Here is a 10,951-nt window from a genome sequence, read left to right as displayed (position 1 = left end):
TTTCAAATCATAATCAGATGGCTGTTTGGGGAACATGGAATCAGAACCAGGAGAGTGAAATGAATGAAATGAGAATTGGTAGATCAGTCAACATTCAGCACAGGAAGAAACAACCCCAGGTATTTAAGGAGCAATCAAGAAGGAATCATGATTATTGGAAGGGCCAAAGGAGCAGGAGTCAAGGGGCTGCCACTGGACCTACCGTGTCCCAGTGACTAGGAGATCACAAAGCTGGGATAGGAAGTGGTAGCTGCTTCTCCTACTTCCATAACTGCCTCTCAAAACCCATGAAGCTGGACACCAGAGGCAAGAACACTGAGTTACCTCTTTCACTTCCTGATACATTCCCACAACTTGCTTCCCAGGAGAAACGATGTCAGAAGGATGGCCTCCGCCTCACCAATTTCTCATGAGTATATCTAATTCAAGGAACTTATTCATGTTTAGAAACCTACCTGCAAGGGAATCTGGGAAATGGAGCTTTCAGCTTTCTAGGACCTGCAGCACAGAAAAGCATATAGAAGGATTTAGGAATAAACGTCATTCCAATCTAACTAGCGTGAATGGTATCAGACTAAGACTGCCCGAAGTGCTCATCTCGCAGCAAACCTGAGCAGCAATACCAGTACCATCCGTAAGCTCCTGCTAAGCTATAAGCTCTACAAGGACAAGAGTCATTTGTCTTCTTATCAGTGAAATTCCCAGAGCCTCATATAGGCCCAACACATAATAAATACCTCTTGAATGAAAAACTACATAAAGATCTTGTGCAGAGTGGCTAAGGTGATGTCCTTTGCTGTCAGAAATATCTGGATTCGACTGTTAGTAAATCTGTTCATCTGTGAGCTAGATAAAAAGAATTGCTTTCTGGATGTTTGTGAGAATTCAATAAAATAATGCATGTAAAGCACTTAATGCAATGCTCAGCGCACACAGAATTCACTATTGTTTGTTGCTACTATTAGTTGTCATTACCAAACTTTGGTGTCACTTCAAACACCAAAACATTTTACATGAGGAAAATGTGCCTTTAAACCACAATTCTTTGAATACTTACGAGCCTGAATATTTTTTGTATTATATTGGCCGTTGGGATTTGTGTGTATGTGTGATTTGCTTATTCATTTACCTAGAAAAAAATCTTCTGGACCTTGGCCTAGGCAAATAATTTATGATGAAAACCCCAACAGCAAATGCAACTAAAACAAAAATAGACAAATGGGACTTCATTATACTAAAAGGCTTCACACAGCAAAAGAAATAATCAACAGAGTAAATAGACAATGTGTAGAATGGGAGAAAATATTTGCAAATTATCCTGCTGACTAATATCCAGAATCTATCTACAAGGAACAATTCAACAAGAAAAAATGAATAAATAAATAAACTAAAAAAATTAAAAAAAAACCCAAACATTAAAAACTGGGCAAACCATACAAACAGACATTTCTCAAAAGAAGAAATACAGGCAGCCAACAAACACATGAAAAAAATGCTCAACATCCAGAAAACCAAACACCGCATGTTCTCACTCATAGGTGGGAACTGAACAATGAGATCACTTGGACTCGGGAAGGGGAACATCACACACTGGGGCCTATCATGGGGAGGGGGGAGGGGGGAGGGAGGAGGGATTGCATTGAGAGTTATACCTGATGTAAATGACGAGTTTGGGTGGGTGCTGACGAGTTGATGGGTGCAGCACGCTAACATGGCACAAGTATACATATGTAACAAACCTGCATGTTATCCACATGTACCCTAGAACTTAAAGTATAATAAAAAAAAAAAAAACAAAACAAAACAGCAACAACAACAAAAAAATGTTCAACATCACTAATCATCAGAGAAATGCAGGCAGCCAAATTAAAACCACAATGAGATATCATCTTACACTAGTCAAAATGGCTGTTATTAAAAGTCAAAGAACACCAGATGTTGGCGTGCATGTGAAGAAAAGGGAATGCATGGCTGGGCATAGTGGCTCACACCTGTAATCCCAACACTTTGGGAGGTTAAGGCAAGTGGATCACTTGAGGTCAGGAGTTCGAGACCAGCCTGACCAATGTAGTGACACCCCATCTCTACTACAAATACAAAATTAGCCGGGCGTGGTGGTGCATGCCTATAACCCCAGCTACTTGGGAGGCTGAGACAGGAGAACCACTTGAAACCAGAAGGCAGAGGTTGCAGTGAGCCGAGGTCATGCCATTGCACTCCAGCCTGGGCAACAAGAGTGAAACTCCATCTCAAAAAAAAAAAGAAAAGAAAAGGGAATGCTTATACGCTGTTTGAGGGAATATAAATTAGTTCAAGCTCTATAGAAAACAGTATGGAGACTTCTCAAAGAACTTAAAAAAAGAAATACCATTTGACCTAGCAATCCCATTATTGAGTATCTACCCAAAGCAAAAGAAATCATTCCATAAGAAAGACTCAGCACTCATATGTTCATTACAGCACTATTCACAATAGCCAAGTCATGGAACCAACCTAAGTGTCCATCAATGGTTGACTGGATTTTTAAAATGTGGTGTATATGCACCATGGGATAATATGCAGCGGTAAGAAATAATGAAATCATGTCCTTTGCAGCAACATGGGGGACATTATCCTAAGTAAACTAACTCAGAAACATAAAATTAAATACTGCATGATTCCACTTATAAATGGGAGCTAAATAAAGAGTATAGATGGACATAAAGAGGGACATAATGGACACTGGGGACTCCAAAAGGGGGAAGGGTGGGAGGAGGCAATGGTTGAAAAATTACCTATCAGGTGCAGTGCCCACTATTGGGGTAATAGGCACTCTAGAATCCCAGTCCCCACCATTACACAATATGCCCATGTGACAAACATGCACATGTACCCCTTGAATCTAAAATAAAGTAAAATTCTTAAAAAAGAATCTTACACAAAGCATTAAAAATCTTAACTCAAAAATTTTTTTAGGCCGGGCACAGTGGCTCATGCCTGTAATCCCAGCACTTTGGGAGGCCGAGGTGGGAAGACTATTTAAGGTCAGGAGTTTGAGACCAGCCTGGGCAATGTAGTGAGACCCTGTCTCTACAAAAAAAAAATTTAAAAAAAATTAGCCAGGCATGGTAGCACATGCCTGTGGTCTCAGCTACTCAGGAGGCTGAAGTGGGAGGAGCACTTGAGCCTGGGAGGTGGAGGCTGCAGTGAGCTGTGATCATGCCACAGCATTCCAGCCTGAACATTGCAAGACCCTGTTTCAAAAATACCCATTTTTAAAATTAACTTGTTTTCCAGAGTAGAAATGTTAGATAGAATGTCTGTATAATTTATTCCCAAAACAGGACATTTTTGAGAATAAAAGGGGTCATATAAATAATTAGGCTGGGACAAGAGGCATATAAACCAGGGCGACATTCACCTACTTACTGGAAGCTTTCTCAAATATATAGTGTGACATAATGTTACAAGTCCATTGGAAAGGTGTCTCAATTGGTGCTATATGCTAGATATTTGGTCACCATCTGACACCATCGTGTCCCTGATTGCCACTCCCCTAAACCTCCTTAAACTGTGCTTGGAGAAGAGTTACGTGAGGCATATAATGGGAAGAGAGGCATGGGTATCTAAGATTTCCTTTGGTTTTAGAAAAAAATAGCTATGAGAATACAGAGGAGTTGTTTTCATTTGCTACCTCTGTTAGTGACACCCTTCCAGGTTGGTCTCCCACCCATGGGCAGCTTTGAATGAGGTCAATGGTGATCAAAACTCTTTGGATCTGAGCAAAGCTGCTTGGATTTTCATTGGATCTTTATGCAAACATGATATGTTTCATTGGTTAACTATCACTTTCTAAATCTTCAATCTTAATTTTTCAAAACTTGTCATAATACAGTTTCCCTCTAATAACAGCCATGTAAGCATGGACTTAAACTGACTTCTACTGCTTAAGCAAACCTCAGTAGAGGAGAAAATAGATGAATTTATTTATTGAATGATTTTTTTTTTTTTTTTGAGACACAGTCTTGTTCGGTCACAAGGCTGGAGTGCAGTGGCGCGATGTCAGCTCACTGCAACCTCCACCTCCTGGGTTCAAGCAATTCTCTTGCCTTGGCCTTCCAAGTAGCTGGGACTACAGGCATGTGCCACCATGCCCAGCTAAGTTTCTGTATTTTTTAGTAGAGACAGGGTTTCACCATGTCGGTCAGGCTGGTCTCGAACTCCCAACCTCGAGTGATCTGCCTGCCTCGGCCTCCCAAAGTCCTGGGATTACAGGCGTGAGCCAGAGCACCCAGCTTCTTTGTTTTTTTTTTTTTCTTTGAGAGGGAGTCTCACTTTGTCACCCAGGCTGGAGTGCAGAGGCATGATCTCTGCTCACTGCAACCTCTACCTCCTAGGTTCAAGCGATTCTCCTGCCTCAGCCTCTCAAGTAGCTGATATTACAGGCGCCCACCACCATGCCCGGCTAATTTTTTTTGTATTTTGTAGAGATGGGGTTTCACCATGTTGGCCAGGCTGGTCTCAAACTCCTGACCTCAAGTGATCCGCCAATCTTGGCCTCCCAAAATGCTGGGATTACGGGTGTGAGCCACTACGTCCAGCCCAGCCCATTTACTTCTAAAATGAGGACACCAAGGCTAATGTGTTAAATGACTTATCTAAGGAGGAACAGATATTCAAGGTCAAGCTGAGACAGCTACTCATGTCTGTGACTCCTAGTCCAATGGTCTTTGGACCACCACTCAGAAGCACATTTTGTTATGGTTGTGAGAATGAAGGAAGTAATATTTGACTTTTCTGCAAACATTATGTAAATTCAAGGTATTTGTTCCCCTTATGATGTTACAGAACATTAATGAGTGAGATGTTTCCAGACTTGTTTCTCATTTTGATAGCTAACCAGTCAGTGCTTATGACAGAAACACATGAAGTCCATATTGAAGACACTGAAAAAAAAAAAAACACAAAAATAGTTTTAATCAAAATGGAATTGCTCTACAAAACACAGACTGATTGCTTATTGTTTTGTTTCTTCTCCAATGGAGATATAAATCCACTTGGCCTTGACAGAGGGCCAATGATGAGTTGATTGATTCACTTGTACTCTCTGTCAGAGGGACCAGAAAATTACTATGGTAACTTGATAAACAGGAAAATTCCAAAATTATCTTCACTGAAGACATTATCCGTTTGATCTAAGCTTTTCAGATGCAATCACAATAGTGTCTCCAAGATCCTGTTTCTAAGAGGGAAGCCTGCTTTTCTCATCACATTAGCAAACAGCCGGGCAGACTGCGTTGCTTGCCAATCATGGCTGAATTACAGTCCTGACAACATGGCCTGGGAAAGAACATGCTGGTGGGGGACTGCGGCAGCTGTCACCAAGCTCAGAGCAGAAGGGGTGGATGTTCGGGAAAGGGTTCTGCGAGGAGAAAAATTCACTGCAGCAGGAGCGAAGGGAGACACAATTGCACATTGAAAGGGGAAAAACTGTTTAAATTCTACTCTACACCCCAATCACCACCCTCCTACAAGGGATGTCTTTTCCTTGGTCATATTCTCAACAAATGTTTTTCTCCCACAGTCCCCTCCTAATCTGAATGTTCTTCAACAACTATCTAGGAGTCACTCTTTCTCTGCTCCAAAAATTGGGGGTGGAAAAGGAGCCCAATCAGAAAGAGGAAATGAAGAAAGAGGAAGTGAAGAATAAAACTACTCAGAGAAAAATAACTTCAGAGAATAATGTTATCTCCATGAGGACAGGAATCTTTCTTTCCACGAATGTGTCCTAAGCCCTTAGAACAGTGCCTGACTGATCAAATAATTCTAATAAATATCTGTTAAATGAATAAGCAAACATCTATGTCCTTAACCCACTAGAATGGTAGGAAATTGTTTCTCCATCATTATTAGCCTCCTTCCCCCTTCTAGGGTTTTACCAAAATTTGATCAACGTGCCCCAGGAAATAATATCTCTAATTTCCAATTGGTTCTGGTCATTCTAGCCATCCTTGTTGGCCAAGCCTTCAATAGTTCTCTGAGACCTCCAGCTGGCACTCAGGGGCTCTCCTGCCTCAAATGAAGCAGAGGAACCTTAGGCGAAGCCAGGAGCCCCAGGTCTGAAGTGTAGCAGGAGGTCGTCCCTTTGAGGACAGAGAGCAACGCACAGCTCCTCTGGCAAACCAGGGCCATAGCCAGGGCTCCCTTGCCCAGGTTTGGGGCAGGGGCATTCTCTTTAAGCTGGAGAATCCTACCTCCTTCTCTTCGATAAGCTTATTTCCTTAAACTTCATCCTATCTTAGGCTTCTGACTTTGGGAAACAGAAAATACAAAGAGTTCCAGATGACTCTGTATTCCTCCCTGCCTTGCACCTTCCCCAAGGCACTGACACACACAACTTGCTACAAATGCATAGTTAAAATGAAAAGTGGAAAATGAAAGGTTTTTTGTTTGTTTGTTTGAGACGGAGTCTCACTCTTACCCAGGCTGGAGTGCAACAGCGTGGTCTCAGCTCACTGCAACCTCCGCCTCCCAGGCTCAAGCAATTCTCCCACCTCAGCCTCCCAAGTAGCTGGGACTACAGGCATGTGCCACCACACCCGGCTAATTTTTGTATTTTCAGTAGAGTCGGGTTTTCACTATGTTGGCCAGGCTGATCTTGAACTCCTGACCTCGTGATCCGCCCACCTCAGCCTCCCGAAGTGCTGGGAGCACAGGCATCAGCCACCACACCCGGCCTGGAAGATGAAAGATTTTTTAAACCCATAAATATCTCAAAATATTATCCAGCCATATGGTATGGGATCAGGTGCATAAAGTTAAGGCAATGCTGAGACCTCCAGGTTATTCCACTGGCTACAACAGCAGAAGGGAAGGGAAGGGAAGAGAAGGGAAGGGAAGGGGGAAGGGAAGGGAAGGGGGAAGGGAAGGGGGAAGGGGGAAGGGAAGGGAAGGGGGAAGGGAAGGGGGAAGGGGGAAGGGAAGGGAAGGGAAGGGGGAAAGGGAAGGGAAGGGGGAAGGGAAGGGAAGGGGGAAGGGAAGGGAAGGGGAAGGGGGAAGGGAAGGGAAGGGAAGGGGGAAGGGAAGAGAAGGGAAGGGGGAAGGTAAGGGAAGGGAAGGGGGAAGGGAAGGGAAGGGGGAAGGGAAGGGAAGGGGGAAGGGAAGGGAAGGGGAAGGGGGAAGGGAAGGGAAGGGAAGGGGGAAGGGAAGGGGGAAGGGAAGAGAAGGGAAGGGGGAAGGTAAGGGAAGGGAAGGGGGAAGGGAAGGGAAGGGGGAAGGGAAGGGAAGGGGGAAGGAAGGGGGAAGGGGAAGGGAAGGGGGAAGGGAAAGGGGGAAGGGAAAGAGGGAAGGGGGAAGGGAAGGAGAAAGGAAAGGAAAGGAAAGGAGGGAGGGAAGGAAGGAAAGAAAGAAAGAAGAAAGAAACAAACTTGGGGTATCCTTCTCTAAACTCTAATATAGAAAGGAAACATCTAGTAACATGTTTCTTTGTCTAATTATCCTCCTACAATCAGCATCTTAAAATAAACTAATCTCTTATAAAAAATTTTTGGATGTTAATATGACCATCAGCTCAAAAAGCATTAAAGCCACTTCAATCAAGGGACATAGACTAGGTTTCAAGACACTTAGCTCACATAAATTTCTATAAATTTTAATAGAACTTAATGGTCTTTCCATTTGTTTGTGTGTGTGGGAAGGGTGAGCATTATTGATTTTACATTTTAATACATTTTAGGGGCATGATGAACCTGGACAGTAAAAGCATGCTTCCCTTGCCCCACCTAATGCAGAGGAGCTTCCTGAAAGAAATTAGTTTGGAATGAAAGGAGAGCAATTGCCTTGCAGGTAAGGATGGGCAGAGTGGGAGGATCTTTAGGACTTTAGATGTAGGTTTCAAGAAAAATAGCAACATGAAAGTCATGTGTGAGAAGATGTAATTATGAGGCAGATTGAGTTATAAATTATTATCCAAAGATAACAAAGGCATGAAACCAATCTTTAGAAATGATTCTTCCCAAGTAATAGGAGATAGGAATGTCATGGAAATACTTCAACTGGAAGAAAAGCCATGGCCTTTCTGAAGTAACCTACAATTTCTTTTTTTTCTTTCCTTTTCTTTTCTTTTTTTTTTTTTTTTTTTTTTTTTTTTGAGATGTTGTCTCACTCTGTTGTTCAGGCTGGAGTACAGTGGTGTTATGTCGGCTCACTGCAACCTCCACCTCCCAGGTTGAAGTGATTCTCCTGCCTCAGCCTCCTGAGTAGCTGGGATTACAGACGCCCACCACCTCATCTGGCTAATTTTTGTATTTTTAGTTGAGACGGGGGTTTCACCATGTTGGTCAGGCTGGTCTCGAACTCCTTACCTCTGGTCATCTGCCCGCCTCAGCCTCCCAAAGTGCTGGGATTACAAGCGTGAGTCACCATGCCCGGCTGTAATCTACAATTTCTATTTCTTGTTCCTATCCACTCCCTTTTGCATCCTATGTCACCAATAATGTTCTCCAAGGGAAAAAAAAAAAAAAAGAAAACACAAATAAGAATTATATTTTATAGTGATTATAATGATCAGAATTCCTCAGACTTCTTTCTGCTATCATTTGCTGTGACCTTTGGACAGCTCATATTTCAGCCCTAACCAGATCTCTGCTGTAATCTGAATGTATATTTTATATGATGCTACAGATAGAGAAATGCTTCAAAATTAAGTAGAGATCAGTTAAAACACCACTACTGTTTACTCTGTGTCTTTTGAATTCTATTATATTTATAGTTGTTTACATTTTGAAAACCAAGCCATTTAAAACAGGGATCCCTTCAAAGAGAACATTTATGTGGCATTTTGTTGCAGGAAAAGGTAACTGTAAAACACATGTGCCTCTAATTCAAAACCAGTTAACCTCAAGTTATTACAGTTGAGATAAATCATATTTTTAAAAATACTTTTTAACCCTTGTTCATTCACTTTTTCAGCCAATAAAAACAGCAAGAATTAACTTAGTCACTTTTTTGTAACCCAAATGCAAACTATGGGTGCAATCCCATAAAATTTTAGCCATGGATATAATTCCAAAGGTTTGAAAGTCCCATATTCTACTCTCGCTCCTGTCTTTGGGACAAAGCCCAATTTCCCTATAATACCAACACGAATTATAAAAAGAAAGCAGTGGGTCTGACCGTGTGTTCCAAAATTGTTGCTTGTTACTGTCATTGAGCTACTGTCAAGTCTCATCTAGCACCTCCTGTGACACCACCTTCCTTTTTCTTTTTTTTTTTTTGAGATGGAGTTTCCCTTTTGTTGCCCAGGCTGGAGTGCAATGGTGCGATCTCGGCTCACTGCAACCTCCACCTCATGGGTTCAAGCGATTCTCCTGCCTCAGCTCCGGAGTAGCTGGGATTATGGGCATGCGCCACCACGCCTGGCTAATTTTGTATTTTTAGTAGAGATGGGGTTTCTCCATGTTGGTCAGGCTGGTCTCAAACTCCCAATCTCAAGTGATCTGCCCACCTCAGCCTCCCAAAGTGCCGGGATTACAGGCATGAGCCACTGTTCACGGCCCGACACCATCTTCTTTTTTTTTTTTTTTTTAACTTTTAACTAAAAAGTAAACTTTAATTTCGAAAATGCAAACTTGGGGAAGACAGAAAAGATCACACACAAGGCTGTCACTTCACACTTGGAAGGTTGCACAGCGGCCGGGCAGAGGCACTCCTCACTTCCCAGACGGTGGGGCGGCCGGGCAGAGGCACTCCTCACTTCCCAGATGGTGGGCAGCCGGGCAGAGGCGCTCCTCACTTCCCAGACATGGGCGGCTGGGCAGAGGCGCTCCTCACTTCCCAGACATGGGCGGCTGGGCAGAGGCGCTCCTCACTTCCCAGACAGGGCGGCTGGGCAGAGGCGCTCCTCACTTCCCTGAGAGGGTGGTTGGGCAGAGGCGCTCCTCACTTTATACTTTGTAATAAATTTTCATCCCAGGTAGAAATTTTCTATTTTTCATCATCCACAGAATTATTCTCCATTAAGCACAGGTCATCAAGTAACCCTGACATCGGTACATACTGTTGTAACAAGTAGGATTTTCAAATTACTAACACACCTGTAAAAGCCAGAGAGTTGTGTGTCACCAGAAACACATGTGTGTCCTATGTATTAAGGTACTAAATAGAAAGCACCATTTGCTGTGTGTGTGACAGTACTGATTCCATGTTAGAGGAAAGCTTGCTTACTTGAATACAATTATTGCTTTGCTTGAGTTTGTAGATCATTCACTAAAATCAGCCTCAGGAAAACAGGATATTGAACAGAGATAAAAGAAAATACTTAGGTCAGCATCTCTGTGAATGGGCTGACCGACCTGGTAAGAATAGGCTGATGGTACCTGCAGAAAGCCACAAAATATTGACCAAGAAAGCAATGATTTACTGCCGACCTGAGACTGTACATGTTTCACAAAAATATTTTGATAATCCTTTCTCCTAATTTCCCTTAAAAACCAGAGGTGGTCTTTGAACACTAGCTCACTGCCTCCCCCGGGGTTGCTGGCCTCTTGAATCAAACTCACTTTACTTTCACTACAGCTCTTGAGATTTTGGCTTTCAGGTGACAAGTGGCCCAGATGTCAGTTTACTTACATGTGCTCAGGAGAACTGCCTGCCATACCTACTGAAATCTGTCTCTGATCAAAGTGGTGGACCATACGACTGCAGATTGGCCTTGTGAAGTAGCTCATGCCTGTAATCCCAACACTTTGGGAGGCAGAGGTGGGAAGCTTGCTTGAGGCCAGGAGTTTAGGACCAGCCTGGGCAATACAGTGAGACCTCCGTCTCTACAAAAATAAAAAATAAAAATTAGCCAGGCATGGTAGTCCACACCTGTAGTTCCAGCTACTTGGGTGGCTGAGACAGGAAGATCTCTGCAGCCTAGGAGTTCAAGGCTGCAGTGAACCATGATCCTGCCACGGCACTCCAGTGTGGG

The sequence above is a fragment of the Macaca fascicularis genome, chromosome 11 (assembly GCF_037993035.2).
Source record: "Macaca fascicularis isolate 582-1 chromosome 11, T2T-MFA8v1.1".
In the NCBI taxonomy this organism is placed as follows: domain Eukaryota; kingdom Metazoa; phylum Chordata; class Mammalia; order Primates; family Cercopithecidae; genus Macaca; species Macaca fascicularis.
Note: the sequence above shows the minus strand (reverse complement) of the source record.